Source organism: Rissa tridactyla, chromosome 5, assembly GCF_028500815.1.
Source record: "Rissa tridactyla isolate bRisTri1 chromosome 5, bRisTri1.patW.cur.20221130, whole genome shotgun sequence".
Classification (NCBI taxonomy): Eukaryota; Metazoa; Chordata; class Aves; order Charadriiformes; family Laridae; genus Rissa; species Rissa tridactyla.
In genome coordinates this window covers 13,106,866-13,119,105 of record NC_071470.1, presented here as the reverse complement: position 1 = coordinate 13,119,105, position 12,240 = coordinate 13,106,866, and positions in this window count along the sequence as shown.

Below are 12,240 nucleotides of genomic sequence, written 5' to 3'. Positions count from 1 at the left end.
GCATTATCCCAAAGGTCAGGTGCTACGTCTATCTTGAATTCAAATAGCAGCGCTATTTCATCCTGTTGCCAACGACAAGTTACAAGAGTGGGTTCAACAAGAGTAAAATTATACCAGCAATCCCACTTGTCGGTGACACAGTGCTTTGTTGTCATTGAGCGTGGGTTCTGAGGGCGAAATATCTCTATTCTCATGGCCTTCTCATGGTTTGAGCCGTTGATCATTCTACACCCTACTCGGGCTTCCACCCCTGCCTTACCTTTCAGGACTGGGTACCAACTATTCCAGGTCCACTCATGTAACACCTCATTTTCCTGTAGAACTACAGTGGCCAAACTCAATTCTCCCTTTCTAGTACCTGCCATCGCATTGTGTTTAACAAAGGCTTGAGACCATGGCCACTCTGGGTCTCTCTGACTACAAACAACAGGGAACAAAAAGGTAAAACTGAATAGCATCAATTCCATCTGCCAATTCGTCATTTTAGAATTTGGGCCTCCAGGTAGCCATACATAATAAAAATAGTATTATTGCCAGGATCAATGTCAGGATTCCCTGGAGACACTCAAAGGTAGCGTAGGCCAATCCGTCTGTACAGCTCATCCAAGGTTCCTGTAAGACACAAAGGAAAAGAAAATCTGCTCGGTCTTATTCGACCGACGGGGTTAAAAAGAAGGCGAGATCCACCGGGTGCTGATCCGGTGTATCTTCCCTGAACAGTCCTTGGCTTCCCATGCATAGGGATTTTTGGGAGTAGCTAGCACCATTGGTACCGTCCCAATTTGAGGCATTTTCACTAGCACAGGTTGTCCAGGGTGAAATCTTCCGGGGTATTTTCCCGGTTCATTGGGAGCCTTTGGAGAGATAATATTGGCAGATGCACAGAAAGCTTTCATTTTAGGACAGCCGTCTCCACTCCATCTGTTATTTAATTGATAGATGGCATCGTCCAATCGCAAATGCCAACCAGGTTCATGAGTTTTTGCAAAACGCTTAACCAATCCATTGGTGCGTTCAACAATGCCATTAGCCTGGGGATAATAGGGAGTATGAAATACCCATCGAATCCCTTCTTCTTTGGCCCAATCTTGTACCACCGAAGCGGTAAAGTGTGAACCGTTATCACTTTGGATTTCCTCGGGAAGGGGAAGTGTGCTGAACCACCCTTTTAGGCCTTTCACTGTGTTGTCCCCGGTAGCTGATTTGAAACTGCTGGCCATACTGAGGCTGGAGATAATCTCCACTCCTACCAGGACATATCTTTTCCCACCTGATAATCTCAAGGGCCCAATATAGTCAATCTGCCATGAATGCCACAACGTTTTCTTGTCCCGAATGTGTAAGGGAGGCGCCTTACTCGGATGATCTTTGCTGAGTCGTAGGCGACATTGTGAACAGGCAGTTACTATTTGTTCGCACAGCTTAACCGACACGGGCCACCCCCGGGCTAGACCTTCCTGATACAGGTCAGCACGGCCTGTGTGGCCACGTTTAACATGTAACCATTCAAGTAAGCGTTCCCATTCCCGACCATCATCTACAATGTCAATTTGCTGTAGCCGCGTGAGGCTATCTACCTGTTGGTTGAATTGAGCAGTGATCGAGTTTGAACGATCATGGCCTTTTACCCAACCAACGTGCAATGTTCTCTGTTCTCCTATTTCTAACAGTTGCTTCCAACTGTCCGTCTCCCAAATCGGGACTCTGTTCACCTGCCAATCATTGGCTGCCCAGTGTCCTATCCATTCAGTGGCTCCTTTAAAAACAGCATATGAGTCAGTGTAAATGGAGGTGGCTCCATGTTGTGCAGCTAGTAGGACAGCTCTGAGTTCCCCTACTTGTGCACTACCCTCCCCTGTTTCAATCGCTCTTTCTCCCGTTGCTACTTCCAGTGCTACGGCCTTATATTTCCACTTATTGTTTTCACGGTGAGATGACGCATCAGTAAACCACACTCCTGTAAGATCACTGCCTTCCTTCAAAGGAGGAGCTTCTTGGATCGGAGATGGTCTATTTGGTGGGGATTGGAACAATAGGGCACCATCTATATCCTTTTGCAGCTTGGATACTTTAACACTACCTTCAGAGACTGGCATGATTTCATTAATGCCTTCTAAATAAGCATACCACTTTCGAACTGTAGGTTTCTGGGCAATGCCAGCTGGTGGTGTTGTCCCTTTACGGACCACATCTAGGAGGCGAAAAGGTCCCCGAATGATCACACTCTGTTCTCTTCTTATCTGCTCTGTTCGTTGCAACGCTCGCACTAGGGACAGTAAACCCTTCTCAAGGTCTGAATATCTGCTCTCAGTATCATTGAAGGAGTGAGAGCTAAATTCTAATGGTCTCTCCGGTCCTGCTGGTCCTTTCTGCCATAAATTACAATGGGAACCATGTTCACTGAACCCCCATTCTACGTGGACAGGGTCAGTTGGATGTATAGGACCAAGCTGTTGGAATAACCTTAGCTCCTTTATTAGTAATTGCAGAGCATTAGTGTGTTGTTTAGTCCACTCCCAGGATCTACCCTTTTTGAGCAAACTATAAAGGGGGCGAGCAATGATGGAAAAGCCAGGGATGTGTTTACGCCAATAACTTAAAGTTCCCAGAACTTGCTGTAACTCCTTCACGCTGGATGGATTCTGTCCATGCTCTATTTTTTCCAGGGTATCCTGAGGGACAGAAGCAGCTCCCTTAATCCACCAGACCCCCAGGAATTTAACTTCCTGTGCAGGTCCCTGACACTTTGAGTCTGGAATTTCCAATCCTAAATCAAGTAATGTTTTTCGGATGTTTTCCATCATGTCTTTTACACTTTCTTGGTTCTCTCCCCCTATTAGGATGTCATCAATATATTGGTATACCGTACATCCCTGTGAAACAGGAATCTCTGATAGCACTTTAGCTAAAGCATTGTGAGCAATAGTGGGGGAATGTTTGTATCCTTGTGGAAGTCGGTTAAAGGTATATTGGACTCCTTTCCACGTGAATGCAAACCGCGCTTTGTCCTGCTCAAGGAGGGGGATCATAAAAAACATGTCTTTAACATCTAAGGCAGCCATCCAAGGATGGGCAGCTCCTTGTATCATTGTCACAATTTCCGCGATATTTGGAACTGCGGCAGTGAGGGGTGCAGTGTTGGCATTTAACTTTCGGTAATCTACTGTGAAACGCCATTGCCCGTTTGGTTTCTTTACCGGCCACACTGGTGAATTATAAGGCGAGTGAGTCCTCTTGATGATGTCTCTTTTTTCTAAATCTGATACCACCCCGTCTGCTCCTGCAAGTGCAGCTGCAGGCAGTGGATACTGCCGGACATTAGTGATTTTAGAGGGAGGTAAAGGCATGGAAGTTTCCAAGAGACTCAGTTTCACTGTGTCTATTACTTTTTCGCATCCTGCAAAACTCCACACAGTTCCATCTGGGAATTTCCACATTCGCCCACGCAGCACGTCAAATCCTAGGAGGTTAGTACGCGAGGCACCCACTAACACTTCCACCCTGGTCATCCGCTGCTCTCCCGGCAACCAGAGGTTAATTTTTGCAACGGGGCATGTTTTTACCACACCATCAATTCCTGTGAAGTTGACTCTGCGTCTAGTGGGATTTATACCTAGAAGTTGTGCCGTTTCATTAGTGATTGCAGACATTTGGGCTCCGGTATCAATAATAAAGTTTACTGACATCCTCCGGGGTCCGACAGGAATGGCGATAATAGGTTCAGAATCTTTATGAGAGAGCCATTGAATAGCTAGTACCCGCCGGACAGGGTGGCTCACTGCCCTCCCCGGGGATAGGAGTTTTTTGGCTGGGACTCTGTCAAATCAATCAAATTACGCTCTGGTGCAGAAGGCACAATTTTCTCACGGCTTGGGGATTCTCTGGTTAGACTTTTCTCCCCAGCCGAATTATTCTTTCTAGTTAGAGATTGGACCAGTGTACGGAGATCTCCCGTAGGGACACCGTGCAAGAATTGTCGGGGCACCCCTAATTGTAGGGCTTTACGCCACAACTCATTCCGGTCCTTATCAGGCTTAAACCTTTCCACCGGTTTGGGGTTTTGAGTGTGAGTTCGGACTTGGCGAACCTTTCGGGGGTGTTCGGAGGATTTTTCACTAGTTAGGCTGGCCCAGCCCATTCGGCGCCCATATTGGTCTATTTCCTGTACATATTCATTCCAGGTGGGCATGTAGCGACGCCGGCCCCGCCCATGAGCATCCCGAGCCTCTCGTATACGATCTTGAGTACGAACAACAAATGGCTTCAGGCAATCGGGAAGACCACGGATAAGAGGGGCTAATCGATCGGGGTCGATAGCAGCTGACATTGGGGATTTCCGAAATTCCTCTCTGTCATACATGGCTTGCAGACAAGCTGCTTTCCGTATCGCCGCAAACAGTTCAGAGTAGCCTGTAGCTCTAATCTCTAATGGCTCTCCCCTCTCTCGCGGATCCATACCACCTGCCCAAAAGGCTGCTCGAGCGGTTAGGGAATAATTATGATCCCCGTCCATTGTAGTTAAAAACACTCCTGGTCCCCAAGAGTCTCCTGCTTCTTCCTCACTCAACATAATTCTATCTCCTCCTTCAGAAGAAACTCGCCACACATACTCAACAGCTGATTCTTCTGGCCGCCTCGAATATTTTTCCCTTATTTTTGCTAACTCTGTTGGTGTCCACGGAATAGTACGCACAGTGTTGCGGACTTCCTCATCATCCTCATCAACTGTGGTTTCAGTTTTAATCAGAGGTCGTAAAGGAAAGACTCGAGATTTCACAGTAAAAGTCCTTCCCTCCTCATCTTCTTCCTCATCTTCACTATTAGACCAAAAATCTCCGGTCTGGGTTCCAGAATTTGGATAACACATTAATTTACGAATCTGTTGGACCTGGGTCGAGGGCTGCATTTTATCTAAGAGCCCAGTCACCCTTTCCAATAACATTTTAAGTTGGTGATTTTCACTCCCAAGTTGAGCATTCCGGTTTCCTAAACATTCATTCTCACTCACAAGCTTATCAACTTGAGTTCTTAATTTTTCTCCTGTCTCCTTTTGAAAGGCTAGTGATGACTTCAACACCTCATTCTCCGATTTCAGGGTTGCATATTCTACAGCTGAAATCAGATTAGGAGCAGGGGTTTCCCTAGCTTCTTGTTGTGCACAAGATAAACAGGCGCCTAACACCGCACAAATCACACCTTTGCCTTTCCCCGCTCTGAGCTTCTGTGAAACCCGACACTCTTCAATACGTTCCACCACTTTCTCTTCATCCTTCCAAAATTTATGGGCCCACTCCTTCCCAGCCTGGGAAGGGGCACAATCATATTTTTGCAGCAGTTTATCCATGGCAATCCTGCCGACTACGCCAAAATTCTGTTGCGTGAAAAGGGGCAAAGCGGTTTTAGCAGAAGATAAACCCCCTTGCGTTCTAACACTCCTCACCGAGGTGGGAGGCTAGGTGCGGCTAGGTTTAAATTCTGAGTGATGCCCAATTCAACACTATCAGTCCAATCGCGTTTAATATATATTAAACTATTACGATTTGGATACACTAATAGTGGACTGCACCTTCAGTCTAGTCGTGCTCATGAACTAGCACGGCCACTCTTGAGTTTTTGGTCGCGTTCAGTGAGAAAGCGAAACGACTAGCTACTTAAAAAAAGTGCAGTTTATTTAAACAACAGATATATAGGTTCTTAGGATTGCCGGTGATAAATACACTGTCTGCAAAGCACGTGCAAATGAAAGTATTGTTACATATACAAAACGCGCGACAAAGTTATAAACGATACAGCCTGGCTTTAAATGTAGAAAAAGAGAGTCTCTAGAGAAATTTCTAAGTTTCCCGAGGAAGCACTCGGTATAATCTAAGTCTTACCCAAAGGCGTCCCTATGGGGGGGAAGAGAGGCTCAGCCCGTCGACTGATCCCAGAAGTCAGTGATGTAATTCTTTATGATGGTGTCTTCCCTGGGTATCCCCCCTCTCTTGGGCTATTTTTATACTATTTGTTATCTTCAAGGTGGAGTTTGAGTGACTTTAGTCATACATACTTTTATCATGATTGGTGTAAATTTCTCTCGCTGCACAATTAAAGGTATAGTTTACGAGAAATTCAGGGCGCAGACTCAAGAAGGAGTGGTCGCACCTTGGAGGCGGGTAGCCTTCGGGATGGAGGTGTGTTTTGGTATTATAATGACATTATAATGAGCAAAGTTCGCACAAAGGACAGCATTTCATCAAAATTTGACAAAATGTTGGCTCTGAGCATCTAGCGGGCAGCTAATTGGCAGCTTATCTGTTTCATGGTATCATCCCATTCCTGTATCCGCTATACATCATAAGGTAAAGCCACGGAATAATTGCATCCCGTCCCGTACCTCATGTAGCTTATCAGGGAACCACAGATGTTGTGTCCTTCATGCCAGCTGCGGCTATTTTCTACCTCAGAAGCCTCTTGATTTTATACTTTTCCTTAATGTGTGAACAATGCTGTACTTTTGTATTTTTTAGCCAATTTTAGTATTTATTCCACACCCACCACGTTCACTTCTCTAGTCATTATTTTCAGAGAGCAAATGCTTCGAGTAAGGATATCCCAGAACAGAATTTGGCATCATATAAGGATCTACTTTCTTTCTTTACAACAAGCAACTAAAAATCTTGATGAACATTAGCATCTGCAGTGTGTTACAGCAAAATCTCTCTTTTCTAACATGCAAAGAGTCCCTGACAGTTCTGCACTAACCAGTTTCATCAGTGCGTGCTTACCTTGGCAGTGTAATCTGCTGCTTCTAATAGCAATTTCAGTCCTTTAAATCAGCCACGTTTCCTTACTGCATAAGCAGGGCCACCATGGAAAGCTGAATATAATCAACATTTCATGCATAAATCCCTTATTGATTGATTTCTCGACCAGCCGGTCCCATGTGCAGTTCTCTGAATTATTCCCAAGGAAGGACATAGATATTAGAAGAGGATTTCCTTGACCTAGTGATGGATTTTGAGATTTAGAGAGAGATGAAAGTGCTAGTGGCAGTCACTATTATCCCTCAACTGAGGAGAAGCTTACTAGCCCTATCAACACGCGCAAGAAGTGACAAATACTAGAGTGACAAATATAAGGAGTGACAAATATTTAATAGTCTGTCTTAAAACTAAAAAGAATATTATTGTAAATGACTATACATTCAGTCTTGTCTGCTGGCCCATTTTCTTAATATGGCAGATGCTTTTTTACTGTAGTAACAGGTCTTTACCAGAATAGATAAAACACCACAAATGGAAATTTCCTGTTTATTTTAATGTGTTTACCATATTGCTGAATAATTGGAAATACCATTTTAAACTAATGAAAGTTCTTAACTAATCTTAACATAACTTTTACATTCCTATTTTGATGCTTAAAAAAGCCCATGAACAGTGAATACATATTTAGTGGAAAATGGCATGATGATGTGATGATGAAGTGTTAAGACACTGAACTAATCTTCAAGTTTGGTATGGATTATGACTTTGCAAAATGGTTTTTAAATTAGCTGCAGTCCTCCTTCATTAGAAATGTTCATCTGTAGTGGTCACACAATCAAGAAAGCCCCATGAGCATCCTAATGTGCTTCAAAAGAGAAGATATTGAGGTATTTGCATACCTCAACTTTCTCGTTTCACTGGTGGGTTCCACAAGAATGAGGAAAATTAAATTCTCAGGAGCTTGAGTGATTGATTTTTTTAGATCTGTCTTATTTTTCATGGCCCATTTTTGGGGGAAAAAAAAAAAGCATTGCTGAGCAGGAAATCCAGTGCAGAAAATCTTTTACGCAGCAAAAAGAGTGTATGCTCAAATTTGAAATGGTATCTTTGCCACAACTGAGACATAGCTAAAGTCACTGAATTACTTTTTAACTTTGCTTCACAACAAGCAGAATTGAGGAAAGCAGTCCAGATCATGGTACCCCAGGATTAAAACACGTTTGTTTCCTTAACCAAGAACAGGAGGCAGCAATGCCACTGACATTCATACAAACCAACTTCAGTCTTGCAGCCCAGGTGACTGAGTGGTCATTCATAAGTGGATTGACACGTTGTAGATTTAATCACAAACCCAAAATGATGCTCACTATCACAGGTCAGCCTCCTGACCAGAGAAACAAATTAGGCACATCTGCTGCTATGACTTTCCAACCGTGTAGACAGTCAGTCCATTTTCTAGGAAAGACAATACGTACGCATTTGAAATTTAAAGAATAAAAAAATGTTTTAAATAAAACAGTAATGGGCAACAAGGAAATGCGTAACTTTATGCCCAGGAGAAGCCAGATACACAAATCTACAGTAAGATATCCAACATAACAAATGGACAAAGAAGTGAATATTCTTCCAATTTCTGGCATATGTTTCACTGTTGGTTTTGAAGGGCTGAAATACAACTCCTATTCTAAAATCATAGCTAGGAAAGGAGTCTTAGAAAGTTACTGCATCCAGCTAGTATTGAATCAGGAACAGTTTTACCTCTGTCATTCTCATGGGTTTTTGCCTGGTTTGCAGTCTGAAAGATCTCAACGTCCAATGCTGAGCAGTGATTTTGTGAATATGTGGTGGCACTGAGTGTCTGGAACATATGGGTGTCACACAAACATCAAAGTAATTGTGATTTGGTGCATGGCTTTGTCCAAAAGTTTTAGATGATCAACCAAGCCAGACAAGTCTATGTTGCATCTCTCAAGCCAGAAAGAACTGCAAAGGAGATACACCTTTTTACTATGGTGGAGAACAGTCAGTTTTCTTTTAAAATAAGCAGTCCAGTAAAGAAACTCTAACTTATTTTTTCGTATCTGTTTTACCATGGAGTAATAGCGATTCCTCAAACAGAGGAAATGGAGTCCTACTGAGGCAGACCAGTTCCTTGTCTGACAGTGGTCAGGAGCTCACTTATCTGCAAAGAGGTTTGCAGGACAAATTCTGGGTGAGCTCAACACAGTGGTCTCAATTCTGCCCTCCTTTAAAAGCCAATTACATAGTTGTCATTGGCTTCACCGACAATACATTAGTTTAGCATCAATATTTTTTCACAGATATTTTTCTTGTCGTTCCGTATTCCAGTGAAGTAACCTTGACTGATGGGAGAATGACCGTGCTAATGGATTATTGTTTTAGTAGGCCAACTTTAATCTATTTTTGTGTCTTGCTTTGTCATCATCTGTAATTCTTCTCAATCCTATTAAAGCTACCTCTAGTTTCAGACACCCATAACCAAAACACTAGATACATTATATATATGTATTTATTTATAAATAAGCAAGTTTTAATGGCAACACATTGCCTTTCAGCTTACTGTGTTGGAGCTGTGTACACAGATGGGTGTTTGGATTGGGACCACACTTTTGGCAGGCTTATTTTCTGCAAATCCTGTTCTGTCTTTTCTAGTGCTGATGCGATTTCAGCAATGAATGTCATGTCGGAAGCGCTGTAGCTGAGAAGGCTCCAGGGCTTCTGGCTTACTTAATACTCTCTTGTGTAGACTGGTGTTACAGGGAATTCAGTGTCATGAAGCACAATTGGCCTCAGTGAGGCTTGGTGACTGGAAAACCATGAGCGCAAACAGTATCTCCACCAGTAGGTGGTACTGTATTTTTACTTCAGTGTTAAATGAGTGCTTGATGGATAGGGAAGAACTAGAAGCAATTTAAGATGCGTGTTGGTGTGTTAGATTCCCATAGGCAGATGAGGCTGGAATCGGAAAGCACTAGACAGACTGCAAGCCTTCTGTGGACACGAGCACTAGCAGGCATTATCAGCATCTTTCAGGTCCATACCCTGGTTTTTGCAGGGGTTTTTGCAGAGACTACTCTGAGCAGGGATTAGCGCTTCTGAAATGTCCACGGGCACAACAAGCGCTGAGTCTGGCCATTCCCAGCAGTCATTTGTGTGCCCTGAGCTGAACCTGCAATGAGGCCATCCTTGTGCCGCCCAGGTTGGGGTGGCTTGAGATGTCTCTTCTCTTCCCAACCTGGAACCTGCAAGTAACAGAGGGACTGGCCCAGCAGAAAACTCTCTGGAAAAAAATGAAACTTCATTCAGTAATATCATTGGGATAAAAAACAAATGTGGTGACCCTGCAGGAGTGTCAGTAGCTGTGAAGAGTCAGTTAGGATTTCTGTTTAGCAGAATTTAATTTCAAGCTAAAATAACAAGGGAAATCTGGGTTGGTTGCACAGAATAGTGATGCTAAAATGCTTACACGTACAAAGGTGACTCAACCCTAATTCTACTTTAAGAATATCATCAATATATGATATTGTCACTGGTAAGAGTGGTAGAAAATGCACTGTAGTTAAAATATGTTTGATATATCTAGCCTTGTTTTTATTTCATTCATTGTAGTAAAGTAGGAATTAAGGTGGCACTATCTGGGCATTTTTAAGGCAAAATGTATAGAATTAACCTCTTCACAGCAAGTACAGCAATCTAATCATATTGAACTGCAATCTAGAGGCACCATTTTTTGGTCTCTGTTGAAGTTAATTCCTTTACGTGTTGCTCCTGCAGGTCTGCACTAAATCACCAGCATTTGGGGCAGGTGGAGTTCCCACGGTCAGAGCTCCACTCTCAAATCTGGCTCAGTAGTTTTTTGTGTGGCTGCAATAAGTAATAAAATAATAGGTAATAAACCTGTCTGTAGTTGCTGAACGGAGCTCATGTTTGGATCCTGTTGGGTAGCAGCGACTGCAGGCAGAGGAGAGTAATGCAGAACAGGGAAGATGAGCAATGATTACAGAACTTCAAAATCCCATAGGCGGCTTTCCTAAATAATACTAATAAAAAGAAAGATAGATCTTGCTTCATGTCTGCACCTGGACTAGCTGCACGATGAACAGTTTTTCTCACTGTGGTGAAACCTGTTGTCATAATCTTCAGTATTTACGATAATATATACTGCATCATAGCACATAAAAGGAACTTAATGTAAACGTGTATGAGAAAAAAAGTCCTCAACAAAATTAAAGAATTTATGACAAAGCCAAGAAGCCATGGAAGCTTTGTCTAAATCAGTCATTCGTGGCTAACACAGAGGCAAGCTGAGTTTTATTAAGGCACAAAAATGTGGTTTCTAATGACTATTTTATTTATAAAAGTATAAAGGTGGCTGGATATTCAGTGCTTCCATTTTTATTGAAAATCAAGAATTAGAGTCAGTGCTTGCTTAAGTTTCAGCAAATCTTTAATTCTTTGCATAAGTAACAATTTTAATATAACTTCTCTCTTGCATTTTCCACACATTTAATAGAAAAAATTAGTACAATAACCCAGAAAGGTATAGCAGGGTTTCATAACATCCTTATTTCTCTTTTGGAGAAATGGAACTGCCACAAAATTGCTTTGACTGTTAGTGCATGCATATTGTTACTTCATACACAAAAAGGCTGATCTGTGCTGAGCCATAGCTGGCAGAGCTCCGCTGAAAGAAGTGCGGCTGCGCTGATTTGCATTAGCTGATGAGCCAGGCATTGCTCCACATCAGTCATAGGTGCCTTTCTGAATGGTAAACTAGCATCTTTTTCCTCTTTATGTCAGGTGATAAGATTGTATAGCAAGACTTCATTTTCTTTCCCATTTGACCTTTACATATCATCCAAAATAAAGAAAAATATAACAATGTTGATAAATTACTTTTATGTAGTTTCTTTCTTCCTGGCATTGTCTCAGAGTTCTTTGAAACGAGTTGAGTCTGAAAAGCACCAATCATCAATGGAGTATGGACACATGAATATACGCACTCCCTTCTGTAATTATATGATAGATTGCATGTTCTTTATGTCTGTCCACAGACTTGGACTGTTAGCTGCAAGTTTTTTGTGACTTCATTTTTTTTCTCAGGAAAAAAGTTTCATAGTTGTGGGAAAATAACGGAAGAGTGGTGAGGAGGACTGTAAACATGCTCAAGTGACTTGCAGCTGAGGTGTAGAAAAACCACATACATCATACTAATCATTGTTTAGTCCTGTGTGCTTGACAAGTAGCGTATCTGTGTTTAGATAACATAAGCCTGTGACAGAGGAGCTATCGAACATGCTTGAGATTCCTGCCCTGCTGTGGGAAAGATCAAAGTGCAATGGTAAACTGTGCAATCCCTGATATACAGGTGAGAACAGCAGGTTTGAAAACTCTCTAGCAAGGACTGATCTCCATGGTGCCTGCATTCGCGCTTGTGTGCCTCTGCCCAGGTGTTGCCTCTGAGATCCCCCTG